The sequence below is a fragment of the Ursus americanus genome, chromosome 33 (assembly GCF_024610735.1).
Source record: "Ursus americanus isolate L20-20 chromosome 33, mUrsAme1.1.p, whole genome shotgun sequence".
NCBI lineage: Eukaryota > Metazoa > Chordata > Mammalia > Carnivora > Ursidae > Ursus > Ursus americanus.
Genome location: NC_142159.1, coordinates 9866009 through 9887340, shown reverse-complemented (window position 1 = coordinate 9887340; position 21332 = coordinate 9866009). Strand labels below are relative to the sequence as shown.

The 21332-nt window shown below is 42.0% G+C and overlaps 1 protein-coding gene and 1 long non-coding RNA gene across 7 annotated transcripts in view; one reads left to right on the top strand and one right to left on the bottom strand.

Moving 5' to 3' along the window:
- Nucleotides 1–482: 482 nt before the first annotated feature.
- Nucleotides 483–21332, bottom strand: part of LOC148107215 (uncharacterized) — a 52292-nt gene continuing 31442 nt past the window's right edge. The window contains exons 2-3 of one of the 2 annotated variants that reach the window (XR_015722854.1): nucleotides 1810–5981; nucleotides 483–1157 (exon numbers count right to left, since the gene is read on the bottom strand). This is a non-coding gene — a long non-coding RNA (uncharacterized LOC148107215). Of the gene's footprint in view, nucleotides 1158–1488; nucleotides 5982–21332 lie in introns of those variants that run through there. The other variant, XR_015722853.1, reaches the window with a different exon arrangement.
- PHACTR4 (phosphatase and actin regulator 4) overlaps nucleotides 4926–21332 on the top strand; it is a 96498-nt gene continuing 80091 nt past the window's right edge. For 2 of the 5 annotated variants that reach the window (XM_045782620.2, XM_045782617.2), the window contains exon 1: nucleotides 4926–5062. The gene's annotated coding sequence lies outside the window, so the exon portion shown is untranslated. Of the gene's footprint in view, nucleotides 5121–21332 lie in introns of all 5 variants that reach the window. The other 3 variants (XM_045782618.2, XM_045782616.2, XM_087858738.1) reach the window with 2 other exon arrangements.

The following is a 21332-nucleotide window of genomic DNA, read 5'->3' as shown; positions in this document are numbered from 1 at the left end:
TCTCACAATTCAACAACCCCGTAAAAAAACTGGTACAAGGCTAGTATAGATACTTCACTGAAGAATATATACAGATGAGGGTACCTGGGTGGCTCAGTCAGTTAAGCATCCAGCTATTGATGTCAGTTCAGATCATGGGATTGAGCCCCATATCAGGCTCTATGCTCAGGGCAGAGTCTACTTGTCTGACCCCCAACCCCTCCAACCCCCCAACCCCCTACCTGACTCCCCAAAAAAGGAATATATACAGATGGCAAATCAGCACATAAAAAGAGGCTGAATATTATTAGTTATTAAAGAAATGCAGGTTTCATTGAGATACCACTACAAACATTTGGAATAGCTAAAAACAATTCTTTAAAAACGGATAATACCAAATACTGATAAGCTCATAGAGCAACTGAAACTCATTCTTGCTGGTGGAAATGCAAAATGGGGCAGCCATTTTGGAAAAGAGTTTGGGTTTGTTGGGGTTTTTTTTTGGTTTTCGGTTTTTAGCAATGTTGGATTTACACTTATGACTCAGCAAGTCCAATCCTAGCTATTTATGCCATGAGGCTCAATCCTAAGACTCTGGGATCATTACCTGAGCCGAAGGCAGATGCTTGCATAAAAACTTATGTTTACACAACATATGTACATGAATGTTTATAGTAGCTTTATTTACAATTGACAAAAACTAGAAAACAATGTCAATGTCCTAAAATGGTATGTCAGTACAATGGGATACTATTCAAATAAAGACATTTATTTATTTATTTGACAGAGAGAGAGAGGGAGAGAGCACAAGAAGGCGGAGCGTCAGGCAGAGGGAGAGGGAGGAGCAGCTTCCCCGCTGAGCAGGGAGCCCGATGCGGGGTTCGATTCCAGGACCGCACAATCATGACCTGAGCTGAAGGCAGACGCTTTACCGACTGAGCCACCCAGGCGCCCCCTTCAACGTTTTCTTGTATCCACATCGATCCCTGCAGCTTTAACTGATTCACTGTAACTGCTTAGTGCTATTCTATGTTATGAATGTATCACAGTTGATCTGTCCGTTCTCCAGTAGACGCATATTTAGCTTGTCTCCACTTGTTCGAGATTTCAAACAATACTACAATGAACATCCTTGCACCTGCAGCCTGTGTCCGTGTTCATTGTTGAAAACTTGGAAACTTAATAAAAATAGAAAGACAAAAACGAATATTACTCCCAACAGTTATTGTTTGCTGAGTACTTAATGTATATCAGGTACAGTGCTGGCCATTTTCTGTCGGTTACTTTATTTAATTATCACGCTAATCTATATAATAGGTACTATTGTGTTTCTGATTGTACTGTGAGGGAACTGAATCTTAACCAGTTGAAATAACTTGGGCAATGGCACACAGATAGGGAGTGGCAGAACAGTTTTTTATTGCTAGAGCCCATGCTCTTAACATTATGCACCAAGAGTGCCCATGAGCCCCAAATCCAGAAATATTAATGGTTAGCAATAGTGTTCACTTTCTTTTCCTTTTTTTTTTTTTTTTTTTTTAAGTAGTCTCCTCACCCAGCATGGAAGCCAACGCAGGGCCCGAACTCACCACCCAGAGATCAAGACCCAGACACTTAACTGACTGAACCACGTAGGCTCCCCTAGTGTTTACTGTTAGTTGGTTTCTCAGAGGACAAAGAGATTTGGCCCAGGCCACTTCCCATTTAAAAAATTATGTTAGGAGTATAATATACATGCAGAAAAGTATATATATCCCAACTTATGACTTTTTACAAATTGAAGATTCCCATGGACCGACCACCCAGATCCAGATCAAAAAACCATCTTACCAGCATCCAGAAACCTCCTTTCACCTTCTTCCAGACACTGTTCTTCCTCCCTGAAGGGTAGCTGCTATCCTGACTTTCAACAGAATATTTTTGCCTGTTTTTTATTTTACATATGAGAAATCATACAGTATATACTCCTTTGGTCTGGCTTCTTTCATTTAATATTATCTGTGAGAATCATCTATATGGTTGAGTGTAGCATATTATAGGACACAAAAGGCATATGGGCAACATAATATTTTGCAAAGAATTATGAGTGCCACTAAGTCTCTCATCAAGATTGTTGCCAGCCATCATCTTGACGATAGGGTGATAAATTGGATCTAATATAGGATGTGGATCAATCTGCACATTGCAAGGGATGGTCTGGCGCCTCTGTTGCCTTTACCACATCCTCTCAGACTTCCCTTAGATTCTGGTTGAAGCTGCAGAAAACAGTTTAGTGAGGGCTTCAATTCTTGCATTTTTCCGTGTTCTGTCCTGGAGCTTCTCTGAAACCAAGACAGGAACCCTGTTCAGAATGCAAAAGGACTTGATGCCCCCTGGGGTAATCCTAATAAATGGGGGATGGAAGCCAATGGATAAATGCTTCTCAGAGCAGTCCTTGGGTGGACGATGCTGAGAGACATTCTAGACAATCCTCAGATGGTTTTGGTAGTTTCTACCTCAAGGTGCCCGCAGCAGTGCTCACTTGGTACCGCGCCCTCGTGTTGGCTCCTTCTTTCCTGTTTTACTCTAGGCTCGCACGTTGAATCCCTGGGACCACCTTCCAAATAAATTACCTGCAACTAGTACTTGTCTCTGGTTCTGCTTTCTGGGGGGAATCCTAATAAAGGCATATGTAAAACACCTAGATGCTTAAAAAAAAGTAGGAGTTTTATTATTACTGCTATTACTACTACTGTTACCACCATCATTAGTTACCTGGAATTTTATAATTGCCACCCGTATCCATCCATGGATGGTATTGAAATTCCACAATTAGAGCTTTGATGGCAATAATTTTTGTTTTTTCTTCCTAAGGGTACTGGGAAGCCACTGATTTTTCTGTATTTCTTTAAAAAAGTTTTTTGACTGTGGGCATGTGGGTGGCTCAGTCGTTAAGCGTCTGCCTTCAGCTCAGGGCGTGATCCCAGAGTCCTGGGGTCAAGCCCCACATCAGGCTCCTCTGTTGGGAGCCTGCTTCTTCCTCTCCCACCCCCCCTGCTTGTGTTCCCTCTCTTGCTGGCTCTCTCTCTCTCTGTCAAATAAATAAATAAATAAATCTATCTTTTTTAAAAATGAAGTTTTTTGACTATACTATTTTTCAGGTTTAGTGAAGTATAATTGATGAGCAATAAATTTCACTTATTTAAAGTGTGCAGTTTGATGAGTTTTGATATATTTAAAACTCATCATACAGTCTTGAACCCGTAACCATGATCAAGATAATATACCCTTCACCCCCAAAAAGTTTCCTTATCCCCTTTATAATCTCTGCCTGCCATACCTCTGCCTTCTTGGGTCCCCAGGCAACTGCCGATCTGCTTTCTGTCACTACAATTTGCTTTTCCTAGGATTTTATACAAATGGAGTCATACAGAATATATCCTCTATGTCTGGCTTTTTTCACTCAGCATAATTATTTTAAGATTCATCATGTTGTGCAAATCAATAGTTCATTCCTTTTTATTATTGAAGAATATTCCATTATATAAATATCCATTCACCTTCTGAAGGACATTTGAGTAGTTTCCAGTATTTAGCTATTACAAATAAAGCTGCTATGAACATTCATGCTCAAGTCTTTATGTAGATGTATGCTTTCAGTTTTTCTTGGGTAAATACCTACAGTGTAATGGTTGGACCATATGGGAGGTGTATATTTAATTTTTAAAGAAACTTCAATACTGTTCTCCAGAGTGATTGTATCGTTTTTACAATGCCACCAACAGTGAATGAGGATTCTTGTTGTTCTACATTCTTGTTAACACTTGATCACTTGGTATTACAAGTCATGGTGTGTAGATTATCTCATTGTGGTTTTAATTTGCATTTCCCTAACATCTTTCCTGTGCTTATTTGCCATAAATTTGTCTTCTTTGGTAAAGTGTTCAAATCATTTTTTTAAAACTGAGTTCTTTGTCTTAATGGGTTGAAATGATTCTAGATAATATCCTTTGTTGCGAGTTCATCCCAGTGTGTGGCTTGCCTTTTCATTTTTTTCTTTTTAAAGATTTTATTTGTCTCAGAGAGAGGACACAAGCAGAGGGGATGGCAGGCAGAGGCAGAAGCAGGCTCCCCGCTGAGCAAGGAGCCCGAGGGGGGACTTGATCCCAACACCCTTGGATCCCAAGACCCCCAGCGGAAGGCAGATGCTTAACCAACTGGGCCACCCAGGTGCCCCACCTTTTCATTTTCATAGCAATGTCTTTAAGAGCAAACTTTTTAATTTTGATGACTTACAATTTATCATTTTTTCTTTTATGGATTATGTGTTCGCAGGTTACATAGATTTTTTTCTTGTTTTCCTCCAGAAGTTTTGCAGCTTTAGGTTATACACTTAGGTCCAATTTTGGCTGTCACGCAATGGGGTTGGCATTTAGCAAGATCCTCTGGCAGCAGCAAGGAAGGTGTTTGGAGGAAGGTAGCCCGAGGCCTGAAAGACGACTGACAGTGGCTTCCTCCAATGGTAATGGAGAAAATGGAATGGAACTGAGATATATGGGATGTAGAATGACTGGAGGAGATGTCAAGAATGATTTCTGGTTTCTTCCTTACGCACAAATTGAGGATAACTTACTTCTAAGTTTTTGTACTTCAAACTGGCCTTCCATAGTTTTTTTTTTTCTTTTGCATAAATTATAAATCAAATTTGACCAGACAGGGACTGGACACAGTTATCTAAAACAGCACACTTGCATCAGTTCCTTCCTTAGGCACTGCCTGCAGCCGAGTACTCAATTCTGTCCTCCCAAGTCCAAAGACCTTTGCCCTCTCGGTACCAGGAAAGGTGCCCAAGTTTTTCTACCCGCAGGGCGCAGGCAGCGGGTGGCGCATGCCCAAAGAGGCCGTGTACCGCTGACAGCCCGGAGAGCGAGGGCTGGAGGGTCCCGCCATCTTGTCCGGCCCGCGACTCAGCTGGCCCTTGCTGAAGACTACAAGTCCCGTGAGGCCCCGCGGCGGCACTTCCTACCCCTCACTGTCCGGCCCGCTCCCGCTCCCCCTCCCGGGGCCTAAGGCTCTGGCTGCAGCCAGGCAGACGGCGGGCCAGGTAGGATTTCCGGGGGAAACTACTGTGGAGGCTTGAGGAGGCGGCGGCGGCCACCCGGGTGAGTTCGATGAACAAGAGAAAGTGAGCGGGAAGTGCGCGGAGTCTGGCTGCGGGCGCCTCTTAGGCTCCAGCCGCGTTCTTGGCTCCGCGAGGAGCCCGCGGTCCGGGCGGGGGTAACGGCCCGAACCGCGGTGGGATCTGGCCAGGGCGGGGCGGGGCGGGTTGGGCCGGGGCCGCCGCCTCCTCCTCCGCCCTCCCACAACGGTCCCGCCGTGGTTTCTTCGCCTGCAGTGCGTCTCGCTCCCGCTGGCCCTCTCCGCCCCCCGCGACTTGGCGGGGCCCTTTTGTCTGGGCTGCCCCTTTGTGCCCGTACGTGGAGTCGCCTCCTCCGGGGAGCCCGCCGGGCCGTCCCTGGTGGGGACCGGTCCCTGGGGATCCGGTTACGGTAACCGGATCAGGTCAAAGTCCATTTTTCAAACCCGTCCTCCGTCGTACCTCTGCATCCCGGCCGGGCAGAGCGGAGGCTCGGAGCCAGGCAGTGGCAGACGGAGTTTCTGTTGAAAACCCTCGAGGTTATTGTCTAACTCTGAAACGTCAGCCCCGCGCGGCTTCGGGGCCCGAATCTCCAGGCGTTTTTCTCGGTAGGGGGATGGGCCTGTGGAAAAGAAGTGAGCCCCCTCCCTGGGAAACTGGAAAGGGACCGAATTTGCTGCCTTGTCTGTGTAGGTTGCAGCTGTGATCAGGGAACCAAAAAACCAGTGCAGTTGAGGTTCACACACTTCTTCAGTCTCGGAGGAGAGAAAGTGATTTGTAGGGCACGGAGCAGTCCCTTCATTCATTGCATGCAGAAGAGAGCTACAGGACTTCGTCCAGCCATCCAGTTCCTCGCCCCTCGGACCCGCCAATCCTTTTATTTCTTCTACTTGAAACAAAAAGTTGGAAGAAAACGTCCATTAATAGAAGGATCTGCGTTGTAGGGAAACCAGAAACCTAGTTGCTTCTAGAAAGCAACAAAGAGACTAGTTCACCAAGTAATAGGAATGAAGCCAATTTGAGGGAGGAGAGGTAGTAGTAGATCCTTACTGAAACGGGTGAATTGTGTGGATTTAAGCAAATTTTGTTAGATAGTGGTCACTTTATGTATGTTCTGTTGGAAGACTGCATTGCTAGATTCAGCATAAGGCAAAGCTTTCTAAACGCCACTGTGGACACTCCTTTTGAAAAATAATTAGTATTTCAAGTCTCTGAAATAAGGACAACCAGGACCCCTTTACATGAATCAGGGAAGGTTATTAACGTTACGTAGGTTAAATTCCCTCCTTGGTGAAGTTGGTAAATAAAATAAAGCCTATTGTACTTTATTGTTTTAATATCTCATTATGGAAGTGATTTACTCTGGGAATCCCAGATTGTGTTGGTAATATTGTACAGGGATGGAGGTCTTTAATGCAGTTGTTCTTCAGTTTTTAATCTAGCGGTGAGTAGGAATTGGTTGTTTTCCTGGCTGTGTTTTGAAGAAGCATCCACAGAATTGCTCTAGAAGTTTTAAAAATAAAGAACAGTAGTTGCTAATGACTGGCTGTTATTTGTTCAAACATGACATTGCTATTAGTGTTATTTTTTGAAAACAGCTCATCATAAATATTATGTAATTTCTCACTACAGTTCTGCGAGGTGGTGTTTCTCATTTTACAGCTGGTAAATGTTAAATTCACAGCCTCTAAAATGTTAAGTGACTTGCCCGAGGTCACACAATTAACCTAGATCGGAAATAGTAGAGTAAACCATACTCCCGTCCACTGCTGTTTTCATTACTTCGTATCTGTTGTTGCAGTTACTCATCATACCACCACCAACAGCTTACGATTTATTGAAATTTAAATATTGGAGAAAAATAATGGAAATATTTTCTAATCAGAGCAAAGTGATTTATAAGGAACTGGAGTTTCTAGAACATAAACGATGTCATGCTAAATCATAAATCATATTTAATGTTGGTCCCATCATCTTATTTGATGGTATGCTGTGATTGTCTTGTGCTTCAGACCAGTGGCAATTTTATGGAGCACTGGGAGTGGAACAGTGGTGAGTTACTGGGCTGTGGTTTTGTCTAATCATTACTAAAAATTTTGACTAATCTTTGCTTAAAGGTTTTTAAACAAATATGTTGGAGAACATCTATACAGCAGTTTTGGCTGCTGGAACTAACATTGAAGAAATAACTGAAATTGAGTTACTTTTCTAGCCAGTGTCAAGACTCGAGAAAATGCTTTCTTTAGTGCTTGCTTTTTGTAAAAACTTTTAATCAGTTTCAAACCTGCAGTTAAGTCTTGGCTTTATGTCAGTACATGCCATGAATGTGACATCAGAAATAGAAACTTACTTCACCTCCTTTACTTAAATTTGTCTTAGGTAAAATACATAACATGCCAATGGAATTGAGTCAATACAATTGGTCTAGCCTTTCTAACTAGTAGAAGCCTGTTTTAAACCTCTTATTAAGCCATCATGATGGGAAGGAACTTTTTTTCCCTTGTTTGTTTTGCCGTTGGTCTACTTTATTTCTGAATCAATTCATCCATTCATTCAATCGACATATATTTATTGAAAGCCTGTTGTGTTCTAGACACTGGAATCAGATTCCTGGAAACGCAGGAATCAGACCCTGAGGACAAAGCAGTGAAAACAAAAGTCTTCCTTCTTGGGACTGTTAGGGGTGGTGGTTGGGGGAGTCAAATAGTAAATAAGTACTAAATAAATCCTCTCTCATTCATGAGCAACCATGAGCAGTGACCTCTTTGAAGGTTAGATTTCTCATCTTTAACAGGGGGATAATCATTCCTGCTCTATCTGTGGAATTATTATGGAATTATTTCCAGGAGTAGGTTATTTGGTCACATTATACCCTTTAGAAAAGGAAAAGGAGCATTGGAAGAAGGTTGTTTATAAAGAAAGAGACAAAGAGAACCAGTAGATTCTCTGGCCTAAGAGACTGTGATGTCTCCTTGTAAGACATTCTGGGACTGTTAGTCACGTCTTCACTTGGGCCACCCTAACCCTTTATGCGCTCATCAAATAAGCCCCTTATACTTGTTCTGTGGTGTCGCAGTTAAAGGTCTTAATGGCAAGGACTGTGTCCTAGTCTGTAACCTTACTGCTTAGCTCATAGGTCCAGGTGTTTTGTTGGAATTTTATAAATGTTTGTTGAATGAGTGCATGAATAACAGAAGTGGGCAGGGGCAGTTGTGGAGAATACCAGAACACAAATGCAGTGCCATAAATGGTTCTTTTATTCAGCAGGTTTTTGTTTTGCCCATTGTGTGCTGGGATCTGGATTATGTTCTGGAGGTACAAAGATGTTAAGGTATTGAGCCTCTGCCTTGAAAAGCTTAATGGCATTGCAACACCGGACTGTGATGAGTGTTCAGGAGATCCGTGTTACAGTATAGGAAAGGGACGGCGTGATTCTGTCTTGGTAGACTGTGAAGGAAGGCATTATAGAGGAAGTGATTTTGGAGCTTGTTCTTGAGGGATGAGTAAGAACTCACCCAGTAGTCCTGTTACTATTAACGTTATTCCAGCCTGACTCCCCCAACCACCACCATCCCTGATCAGCCAGAGGAAGCAGTTTGGCATAGGAATGGACATGCAAAAGTGGAAGGTGTGTGTCTGGGAAAGACTGAGGAGTGTGGTATAGCTAAGAGGGTTTTGCAGTTGGTTTTTAAATCAGGTAATTGACATAATCTGATCTGTTTTGAGAAAGATAATTGCTTGCTGTCTTTAGGGTAGGTTAGAGCGTTTAGGAGAGATACTTAGAGTAAGTGCTAGAAGAGTTGGATTTTGAGGCCCTTTCTGTTTGATTTGATCTTAAAAGATGGGAGAGATTTGACATATTGGAAGGTGAAGGAAAGGGAGCCAGTGGAGAGGCAGATACTGAAAATCAGCACAGGAGAGAAGGGAGATGATAAAGAAGCCCTGGAAGGAGATAAAATCGAAAGCTCGTGGAGAGGGAAGCCTTGAAAGGGAAACATGAAGAAAGGATGGAGGAAGATGTGTTTGGAAGTGATGGAGATGGGAATTGAAATTGGAGTAGTCACCAGCCGCTTACCCTGTACACTGATCTAGGTGCCTTTGTTTTTTGTTTAAGTAAGCGCTGCCCCCAGTGTGGGACTCGAACTCACGACCCCAAGATCAAGAGTTGCATGTTTCACGTACTGAGCCAGCCAGGCACCCTAGATACTTTCATATGCGTTATTTAATTTTACAAAAATTCTGTAGAGTGGGTGGGCATTCCCATTTGACAGTTGAAGAAATTATGGCTCAGGGAGATTAACTTCATTTCCCAAAGGCACCATATAAGTAATGGAAGAGATCTGGAATCCAGATATATTTTGACTGCAAAGCTCAGGATCACCATTTCTGCCTTATAAGGCCTGTTAATGTCTAGTAGCCTCTTTATCTTACTTTTCAAAGGAAGGGGTTAAGTTATCTGCAGGATGATAAAAGGCTAGAGTGGGCTAGCCAACTTCAGAAAGTGTTGAAGTTTTGAAATAGCAGTCGTGGAAAAGGTAAGAGAGCCAGCCAAAGATGAGGGAAAGAGGGAAAGGGCTACTGAGTAGCAGTTAGGGCCTTGCTGAGGTCAGATGCGAATTTTCCGTTAGTCCACGCATCCTGGCTCCTACATTCTCAGCAAAGCAGCATCTCTTGAATACTGTTGATGTGGGCCTTAGAAGAAAACACACTATATTGTCATAGAAGGCTTTGGTGCCGCCATCTCTGAGCAGGTCACAAACCTTGTGTTTCCGTTTTCTCATTTCTTAAAAGAGTGCTCTGGATGAGTTGGTCTCTCAAATTCTAAGATCTTATGATTTGCAACCAAAAACATTCCAGGGGTTTTAGGAGAGGAAGTGTGTTTCGTGTCCGTTTGATTTTTAGGGAAGAGGTGGTTGAAACTATACAGCTTTCAGATTCAAGCTTGGTTTTCAGTTTAACTTCACTATTATGTTTAAAGCACCAGGTGTTGGTTTTGACCATCTGAAAGCTCTGACCTATGTATGTACTCAATATAACACATTTCCTGTCTTTGGAGTCTGAAGACCTGGGTTCTAGATCCGGCTCTATCACGTTGTTGCTGTGGATATCCAAGTCAGCTCACCCTCTTAAACGTTAGTTTCCTCATCTATAAAATAGGCATACTAACATTTCATTAGGGGTGTGAGATGAGATAATGTGTGTGAGAGATCTTTGTAAACTGTAGAGTGTTTAATAAATATGAGAAAATACATTATTACTCGTGGCAAAGGGAAAAGTGGTATTGTCATCAGTGCTGTAGGAGAGAGGGGGCGCTGGTTTCAAGTGCATCCTTCTATTCAGGTGCACTGAGTGGCAAGGGCAGTCTTTCAGGCTATGAGCTGTCAGTGCACTGATTTAGACGTTCATTTGTGGTATATGATGTTGCTGGGTGTTTTTGTCAGGTAAATATTTCAATTCAAATCTAATCTTGAATCAAATCCGTGATCAAAATGCTCCACTGTTAACATTTTCTCGTTTATTCTTTCAAATGTGAACTCGTTAGCCACATTTCCAGGAGTATTTTTTAGATGAATGTTGACTGTGTTTTTTGTAGGGATAGGTAACGATCTGTGATTGACAGAACTGCAGTGCAGTTGCTTGGCCTGTTTGTTTCCTCTGTGGATGGCTGATGCTGGTGGAACTCAACTTGTTCAGTCTCAGAGAGAGAGCTCCCCTTCCCCCTCTGTAGCCTGCACACGCCATCTAGTTGATCGCCAGCGTACTTGATTCTTTCTACCCAACTGCTCACTCTCTCCTTTGCATTTTGGTAGGAAATACAGTATCAAAAACTGGTGTAAAAGATTAGTGATTCCCCCTTACCTTGAGTGATCCCAGAGCGCTTTGACCATGTCTCTGCAGGGCACTTTTTCCTCTTTAGTTGACCTTGTTATTCTCCCCACTAAGCAGCACGTGTTTATGGAAATAAACTGAATTGAAGATTACTATGGCGTGGGTTTTTTTTTTTTTTTTTAAAGATTTTATTTATTTATGTGACAGAGAGACAGCCAGCGAGAGAGGGAACACAGCAGGGGGAGTGGGAGAGGAAGAAGCAGGCTCACAGCGGAGGAGCCTGATGTGGGGCTCGATCCCATAACGCCGGGATCACACCCTGAGCTGAAGGCAGACGCTTAACCGCTGTGCCACCCAGGCGCCCCTATGGCGTGGGTTTTAATTTGTTTAACTATTACTAATAATGCTGCCACATAGGTCTTTGTATGTATAACTTTTTCCTTTTAAAATAAAATTACTGGGGGGGGGGTGCCTGAGTGGCTCAGTCGGTTGAGTGTCAGACTCCTGATTAGGCTCAGGTCATGATCTTAGGGTTGTGAGATGGAGCCCATTCCACACTCCTGCGCACAGCCAGTCTGCTAAAGATTCTCTCTCCGTCTCCCTTTGACCCTCCCCCTGTTCGATCTCGCATGTGCACTCTCTCTCACTCTCTCTCTCTAAAAATGAAAATCTTTTTTAAAAGATGTATTTATTCGTTTTTAGACAGAGAGCAAGAGAGCACAAGCAGGGGGAGCAGCAGAGGGAGAGGGAGAAGCAGGCTCCCCGCTGAGCAGGGAGCCCGATGTGGGACTCCTGGGATCATGACCTGAGCTAAAGGCAGACGCTTAACTGACTGAGCCACTCAGGAGCCCCTAAATAAAATATTTTTTTAAAAAGTTTTCATCTTAAAAAAAAATGAAATGACTGGATTAGCAAATATGAACATTTATATAGTTCTTGATTGGTTTTACTAAACTGTTCACTAACATCAGTACCCTAGTTTGCGGTGCCACCAACAGCTTATAGTACTTGTTTATTCACAACCTACCTTATTAATAATGGGCTTTAATATTTTAAAATAAATATATTTCCAGTTTAATAGTTGTAAATGATACATAATTATTGTTTTAACCTTAAAATGTTTTGAGTACAGTTGACACATAACCGTTTTAACATTTTAATTATTAGGAAAGTCAAACATTTATTCCTATGACTGTAAATTTTGTTCTTTTTCCTCATTTATCTATTTAGGTCTTTATGGTCTTCGATACTTTTGTAAGCCTTTTTTTACAGGTATTAATGTATTTTCCAGTTTATGGAAAGATTTCCCCCCGTCTGTGGTATTTGTTTTTATTTCATTTTTTAAAGATTTATTATTTTTAAGTAATCTCTACACCCAATGTGGGGCTCGAACTCGTGACCCTGAAATCAAGAGTCACATATTCTTCCAAGTAAGCCAGCCAGGTGCCCCTATTTTTGCAGAAATCTTCATGCCACAGCCATTCACTGTTTCTTTGTAATATCTTGTATTTCTTCCATCATTAGAAAAGTATCTCTTAGGTGGATTAAATCCTTCATGAATTTCTCAACCTCTGTTTCTATTAGTCTTTTTTTAACTTTTGGAAAAATCACTTTTAATGTGTGGGATAAAAATGTTATTCTAAGTTAATTTTTTTTGAGCTTTTATTTATCTGACCGAGAGAGTGAGTGAAAGAGAGAGCACAAGCAGGGGGAGAGACAGAAGGAAAGAGAGAAGCAGGCTCCCCTGCTGAGCAGGGAGCCTGATGTGGGACTCGATCCCAGGATCATGACCTGAGCCGAAGGCAGACTCTTAACTGACTGAGCCAGCCAGGCGCCCCCATATTAATTTTTTTCGTAGTGCTATCCAGTTATTTCTAGTAGCAGTTGTTTTGTGAGGACATTCTGAGTTTTGGAAGACACTAAATTAAAGTGTCTTTTTTTTTTTTTAAGATTTTATTTATTTATTTGACAGAGATAGAGACAGCCAGCGAGAGAGGGAACACAAGCAGGGGGAGCGGGAGAGGAAGAAGCAGGCTCCTAGCGGAGGAGCCTGATGTGGGGCTCGATCCCATAACGCCGGGATCACGCCCTGAGCCGAAGGCAGGCGCTTAACTGCTGTGCCACCCAGGCGCCCCTAAATTAAAGTGTCTTGAGCATCTTGAGCTGCTAATATCCACCGAGGTCACTAGAAATTAAAAATCTTCACTCCATATAAGGGATCGAGGTTATTTAAAAAATAATAAAGTATCTTTTTCACACTAGTGTTGATAAGGTATTCCATTCTTACTTACCTCAGAAAAGGGTTCATAGAGAAATGGTTGTTCTTTGGGTGGGTTGATTGTTTATTAAATAAAATTAAAAAGTGGAGCCCTAAAACACTCCGTACACCCCCTCCAATGAGTAACAAGTAGAAAGAGGGAAAATTCCCGAGGGAGACTCACCTCTTCTTCCCTTTACTCATGGCTCAATCCCTATTAAAGACCGCTTTCAGGGGCACCTGGGTGACTCAGTCGTTAAGCGGCTGCCTTCGGCTCAGGTCATGATCCCAGGGTCCTGGGATGGAGCCCTCCATCGGGCTCCCTGCTCGGTGGGAAGCCTGCTTCTCCTTCTCACACTCCCCTTGCTTGTGTTCCCTCTCTCACTGTCTCTGTCTGTCGAATAAATAAAGAAAATCTTAAAAAAAAAAAAATCACTTTCAGGGGCACCTGGGTGGCTCAGTCAGTTAAGCGTCTGCCTTCAGCTCAGGTCATGATTCCAGGGTCCTGGGATCGAGCCCGGCATTGGGCTCCCTGGTCATCGGGGAGCCTGCTTCTCCCTCTCTGCCCCTCTGCCTCTCCTCCCTGCTCATGTGCTTGCTCTCTCTTTCTCAAATAAATAAATAAATTCTTTAAAAAAATAAATAACTAAAAAATGCTTTCAGTAAATACTGAGAGTAACTGTATAGGACAAGTCACAGGATGTGAAGAATACTTTCCATTTCCTTTTACTTCATATACCCAACTTTGCATCCTGTTCCTTCCTCTGAATTTAAATTTGAGGGAAAGTGTCAGGATTCAGGATATGGGTGTGTTTTTGCTTTATCTATTAAAAGATGACACAGTGCCTCTTATTTATTGGTGATACCAATAAGATTGGGACTTTTTCTAACATTCTTGCATACCCTAGTGCTTATATTAAATTAGGTAAGAGATAACTAGCTTCTGGTACACCATCCTTTTGTAATTGGAAGAAGACTTCATCCTTTCACTATAGCTACAGGCCATTAAGGACCATTCTGTTAAATATATCTTTGCAATCTGTTGCGTAAGATAAATAAGTCTGTTTGCAACTACGGTAATCATTGCACACTTAATATTTTTAAATTGTGGTAAAATTTACCATGTTAACCTTTTTAAAGTGTACAATTCAGTGACATTAAGAACACTGACAACATTGTGCAGCCATCACTACTATCCATTTCCAAAACTTTTCCAACATCCCAAACTGAAACTCTACCCAATAAATAGTAACTCCCATTGCCTTCCCCTCTCAGCCCCAGGTAACCTTTATTCTACTTTGTGGCTCTATAAATTTGCCTATTCTAGGTGTCTTATATAAGTGGACTCATATAATATTTGTCTTTTTGTGTCTGGCTTATTTCTTCGTATTTTTTAAACTATCCCCTCTTTGTCCTTACAGAAAGAAGAAAGTTTATTTTGTAGCAGTCAGAAGCTCCCCTCTAGCCTCTTAACTCTGGAGGAAGGGCACCATTGGAATGAAGTAGAAAAGCAAACATTTAACTATCTTTAGGGCGTTGGTGTTAAGGAATTAATAATAAAAGGTTTAGGGGATTTGGTATAAAATATTTCAGTATGTGCTAGTGCTTTTGGAGGGCAGAATAGAAAGGAAAATATTAAAGAGCAGTTGTTGAGCAACTTCTTCCTTTTAACTAGAAGAGATTAAAAGGGTTAACCTCCTAAACATCAATTATACCACATTAAATTCTGGTAAATAATGACCCTAAATATTCTTTCATGGGATGTTTATACTTGGTATCACTATGATTCAGACATACATGAAACTATTTTTTTTAAATCTATTTAAGTCCGTCTTTCGACAGATCATTTTTACTAGATTTCTAACACCATATAGATATATGTAACCAAACGTGACCTATTAAAATGAAACTTTAATTGCCTGAAGCCCAAATTTAGTCCCAGTTATTTCAGGAGAAGAAATAATAGGATTAATTGTCATCTGCATATCTTGAAAGTAAGATCACCCTTTCCAAGATCGGTGTTTTTCTTGAAAATAATGTCCTTTGTAATTCATGGATAGTATTTCCTTGAGTGCTTTTGATTATCAGTGAGCCACACCTCTATTTTAAAGAGCTGATTCATGCCTCTTAGTGGTAACAGAAAAGACCATGTTTAACTAGGAGGAGGAGGTTAGTTTTTCTTGAAAGGGGATATTAGTCCCATTTTTTTTTTTAACTAGGCTCCACGCGCAGAGTGGAGTGCAACACAAGGCTTGAACTCACAACCCTGAGATCAAGTCTCGAGCTGATATCAAGAGTTGGACACTTAACCGACTGAGCCACCCAGGTGCCCCTAGTCCCGTTTTAAGTCTTTATCCTTAAGTAATATGTTAGATGTTGATTGTGCTTAAAAATAAACATTTCCTGGGGCGCCTGGGTGGCTCAGTCGTTAAGCGTCTGCCTTTGGCTCAGGTCATGATCCCAGGGTCCTGGGACCCGCATCGGGCTCCCTGCTCTGCTGGGAGCCTGCTTCTTCCTCTCCCACTCCCCCTGCTTGTGTTCCCTCTCTTTGGTTGTCTCTCTGTCAAATAAATAAATAAAATCTTTAAAAATAATAATAAAAATAAATAAATAAACATTTCCTAAGTGTAACTTTTTTTGAACAGACTTTAGAGGACAAAAATTTTTTCCTGTCACATCACTAATAGCTTTCATTCTTTGTTTCATTTTGAGTGTCCAAGATAGCCTCAAGTTGGGGCGCCTGGGTGGCTCAGTCGTTGAGTGTCTGCCTTTGGCTCAGGGTGTGATCCCAGAGTCCTGGGTTCGAGCCCCACATCGGGCTCCTCCGCTGAGAGCCTGCTTCTTCCTCCCCCCATACCTCCTGCTTGTGTTCCCTCTCTCGCTGGCTGTCTCTCTCTCTCCGTCAAATAAATAAATAAAATATTAAAAAAAAAAAAGATAGCCTCAAGTTGTAAATACAGATATAAACAAGTATACCAAGAATATATAATTTTCCTAGCAGGATATGTACTTTCCGAGATATTGTTGGGTGTATCAGCGGAGCCAATACTAGAAGTAAGAAGGCAGTGCAACCATATTTTCAAAATGCTAAAAGAAAAAAAGAATCTGTCAACCAAGAATTGTGTACTCAGTAAAACTATATGAGCTATATGTCAAAAATAAATTTAAAAGAAAAACTTTCAAACAAAGGAGCTGAGAGAACATGTTCCCATAGAACCTCACCAAAGGAACTTCTGAAAGATACACTTCAGGAAGAAGGAAAAATGCTTCTTGGAAACAAGAGTCTAAGATGCAAAGGGGAATGATGAGCAAAGAACATATGTACAGTAAGGAAAGTCTTAAGGACTGACTTCATAAAACAACATCTTATTTGTGGATATAAAAATGGAAGATACTCAAATGTAAATAGGGAAGGAGTTTGAAATGAAAGCATTCTTTGAGTTCTTGTATAATTAAGGAGTAAAGGTATTAATTTAGACTTCAGATAAAATATTCATATTAGCCTTTCAGGGGTAATACTAAACTAATAGTAATAGAATAAAAAGTAGAAATGAAAAGGAATGAGAGGAAGTTGATGCAGCAGAAGGCAAAAAAGGACAGAGGAACTGAAAAGTAGAACAAACGAAAAATAGGAAATAAGGTGGTAAAAAGGAATACAAGGTATCTTTTAATCACAATAGAAATAAATTAGATTGTTTTCCCCAAAAACTCTATTTAAAAGACAAAGATGATCCAAGTAGAAAAGTAATAAAGGAGACTAAATAAATGGAAGAGATAAAATATTCACGGATTGGAAAACTTAGTATTATAAAGAGGACAGTTCTCCCCAGTTTGATTTCAGATTGACTGTAATTCTAATCAAAATTCCAATAAGTTTGTTTCATTGAATTTGACAAGTTGATGCTAAAATATATATGGAGCAGCCAGCATACTTCTGAAGATAAGATGGGGAAACTTGTCCCACCTGATTACAAGACTTTTTGTAACTGATTATTAGACAATGTGGTTTTGGACCTGGGGTCAAAAAATAGACCCATAGAATAATATAGAGTGCTGGAAGAGAGACCTATGAATATAGGGAAAGGAGTATGTGACAAAGGTGGCATTACAGATCAGTGGATAGACGATAAATTATTCAGTAGTGGACTGAGATCATTTGTTAGGTATTTTAAAAAAATGGCTATCTGATACCGTACACAAAAATCAGTTCTAGTTCCATTGATAACCAAAATGTGAAGGGTAAAACTTTAAAATGTTAAGAAGAAAACATAAGAAAATATCTGTCTTATCTCAGGTCTTGTATATATTAACTTAGCAATAAGTTAAAAATAGAAATAAGACAGGGTGGAGGGATAGGATGTGATGGAAAGGGATGTGCCATTTTAGACAGGGTAGTCCGGGCAGGGCCCCTCTGAGCAAGTCACATGAAATAAAGGAGCAGATCGTGCAGTTTCTGAGAATGGAGTATTCCAGGCTGTCCGAACGGCACCAGCAGAGCCCTGGGCTGAGAATGTGCTTGTTGAGCTACAGAAACAGCAGGTAAGTCAGTGCGGCAGGAACCGAGTGGCAAGGTGACAGGAAGTGAAGTCTGTGAGTGAGTAAGCGGCTTAGGTTATGGAGGATGTCAAAGGCCATGGTAAGAAATTTGGAGTTAATTTCAGATGCAATAGGGAGACAGGATCTGCTTTACTTTTTTTAAAAGATCACCCAGCCCACTCTGAGGACAACACAAGATGGGAGCCTGAGTGGAAGAAGGAAGGTAGATTCGGGGGTTGACACACTAGTCTAGGCAAGATGTGGCCCTAGCTTGCAGTGGGGTGGTGAGAGGTGTTTAGATCATGAATATAGTTTAGAGGCAGAGGCAGTAAAATTTGGTGCTGATTTAGATGTGGGTGTGAGAGAGAGAAAAGAGTCAATTATGACACCAAAGTTGTCCTGAGCGACTGGAAGACTTAAGTTGCCTCTTTACTGAAAGAATGATCTGAAATAGCGAACACACTTGCCAGCTTTTTTTTCTTTTTCCTTTTTTTTTCTTTTTTTAACTGTTCTACATCTATTGCCCTAACTATTGAATAGGGGAGACTGGAGAAAGAACAAGTTGGGAGTGAGGAATCAAGAATTTGTTGTTTATGTTGAAATATACAATGTCTGAGAAAGTTCTTAGATTTCTAAGTAAAGATGTATAGGCTGTGGGTATAGCAGTTTGAAGTTCAGAGGAGAGACTCAGTCTGGCAGGATGAATTGGGAAGTCGCCAGTGTATGTATTGTGTTTAAAGCCTAGAGCTGGGGCGCGATGCCACGTGGGCTGACCTGGGGCCCGGTAGCATCATAGTGGAAGCGAAAGAGAGCATCACGGCAGTAAGCGTCCGGAGGCGCGGTCGGAGGAGGTGCCCGCAGGGACTACCTCGCGTGAAGTGGGAGGGAGAACAAAGACTAAGAGTTCATAGGCCCCAGTTTAGGGAACACTTAACAATTACTGGGCTGGGAGAGGCAGTGAGAATATTTCGGATTCTCTCGTGTCTTCAGGCAATGAAGCTGAAGAGAGGGATGGGTGTGAGATATGTTTTGGAAATGACTCATACGATGTGGAGGATGAGATTTCTGGTTTGAACAACTAGGTGGGTAGTGGTGAGCCAGAAAACTGCCGGAAGAGGAGGGAGTAAGGATGAGTGAGGTAGATAATGAATTGTTCTGTGTACGTTGAGTGGAGGATCGTGGCGATCTAAGCGGAGGGGTTTGGTGTGTCGGGCATGTGGGTTTGGAGCTCATTCATTTAAAAAACAGTTGTTATTGTGGGGCACCTGGGCGGCTCAGTCAGTTAAGCGTCTGCCTTTGACTCAGGTCTTGATCCCAGAGTCCCGGGATTGAGCCCCGCATTAGGTTCCCTGCTCAGCAGACAGCCTGCTTCCCCCTTTCCCTCTGCTGCTCCCCCTGCTTGTGCTCTCTTTCTCTCGGTCAAATAAATAAAATCTTGAAAGAAAGAGAAAAGGAAGGAAGGAAGGAAGAGAGAGAGAGAAAGAAAGAAAAAAGAAAGAAAGAAAGAAAGAGAAAGAAAGGAAAGAAAGAAAGAAAAAGAAAGAAAAAGAAAAAAGAAAGAAAAAAGAAAGAAAAATACAAAGCTTGGAAAAGAGGTAAAGCAGGGGTGGGGGGGATGCTGATGATTTCGATGTAAAGTTGGGTAATGAAGGAAGGCCTCACTGAGAAGGCAACATTTTAGCAAAGACCTAAAAGAATTGAGGAATGAATATCTGGGTGAGGAGTATTCCGGGAAGAGTGAACAGCAGGTGCAAAAGCCCCAAGCATGCCTGGCAGGTTCAAGAAACAGTAAGGAGGCTCGCTTACCTGAAGCTTAGTGAGGGAGGCAGTAGTTGAACATGATGGGGTCATTGAGCATGGTCATAAAGCCTTGTAACTGTTGAAAGTCTTCTGCTTTCTACCCTGAGCTTTTTTTTTTTTTTTTTAAGATTTTATTGATTTATTTGACCGAGAGAGAGCACAAGCTGGAGGAGGGGCAGAGGGAGAGGGAGAAGCAGGCTCCCCGCTGAGCAGGGAGCCCGATGCGGGACTCAATCCCAGGACCCTGGGATCATGACCTGAGCTGTGAAGGCAGACGCTTCACCAACTGAGCCACCCAGGCACCCTCTACCCTGAGCTTTTTTTTTTTTTTTTTAAAGATTTTATTTATTTATGTGACAGAGAGACAGCCAGCGAGAGAGGGAACACAGCAGGCGAGTGAGAGAGGAAGCAGCAGGCTCCCAGCGGAGGAGCCCGATGTGGGACTCGATCCCGGAATGCCGGGATCACGCCCTGAGCCGAAGGCAGACGCTTTTTTAACGACTGCGCTACCCAGGCGCCCCTACCCTGAGCTTTTGAGAGAGATCTGGACTGAAAGTACGTGTAGGTTGGGGCATCATCTGCGCATGGGTGGTTATAGAAACCATGGGACTATTTCTTTTTTTTTTTTTTTAAGATTTTATTTATTTATTTGACAGAGATAGAGACAGCCAGCGAGAGAGGGAACACAAGCAGGGGGAGTGGGAGAGGAAGAAGCAGGCTTCCAGCAGAGGAGCCTGATGTGGGGCTCGATCCTGGAACGCCGGGATCACGCCCTGAGCCGAAGGCAGATGCTTAAGGACTGAGCCACCCAGGCGCCCCCCATGGGACTATTTCCAGCACAAGCATTCAGTTAGGTGGAGACACGAAGTAGAGTCCTCTTCTACAAAGACTACTTGGGATTCTTCCAGCAAGGTACCCTTCTGTTTGTGATTCTCTAAGGACAGAGGTGTTTTAATTGTAGCTAACCCAGGATCATCACCCTGATCATCCAGTGGCTATTGTGGTTAACAGTTGGGATACTATTGGGGCGCCTGGGTGGCACAGCGGTTGAGCGTCTGCCTTCGGCTCAGGGCGTGATCCCGGCGTTATGGGATCGAGCCCCACATCAGGCTCCTCCGCTAGGAGCCTGCTTCTTCCTCTCCCACTCCCCCTGCTTGTGTTCCCTCTCTCCCTGGCTGTCTCTATCTCTGTCGAATAAAGAAATAAAATCTTAAAAAAAAAAAAAAGCAGTTGGGATACTATTAATTCTGTCTTCTCTGTCTGCCAGCAAATCCTGTTATGCTTACTAAACAATTTCAGATGGTCAATTCTTGATTATTACTGCCATTTCACTTATGTATCGGACATTTATTCAGTGCCACATACGTCTGAAACAAATTACTGACCTCAGATCTGTTAGCATGAGGCTTTGAATAGAGCTTTGTTTACACTAATGATTACACTGTGTTCAGACTTCTAATAACTGTAGGGGGTATTAACCCCCTATTCTCTCTGATTCCTTTTATACTAGTTGCAGGGTTAACACTCAGCTGATTTGACTTCCCAGCTAGTTTTTTTCTTTTTAATGGTTGCTTTGGGAATTACAATTCACATTTTACCTTAAAACAACCTAGTAATCTTATTAAAAGGTATATACCAATATTATTTCAGTATAGTTCTGTTCCTTTTCCCCTTGGTGCTATTATTCTCATACAAATTATGTATTTATATATCACAAGGCCATTACCGTGCTTTTATAATGATTGCTTTATACACTGTCTTTTAAATTAGATAGGAAAATGAAATTACATATGTACATTTATACTGTCTTTTATA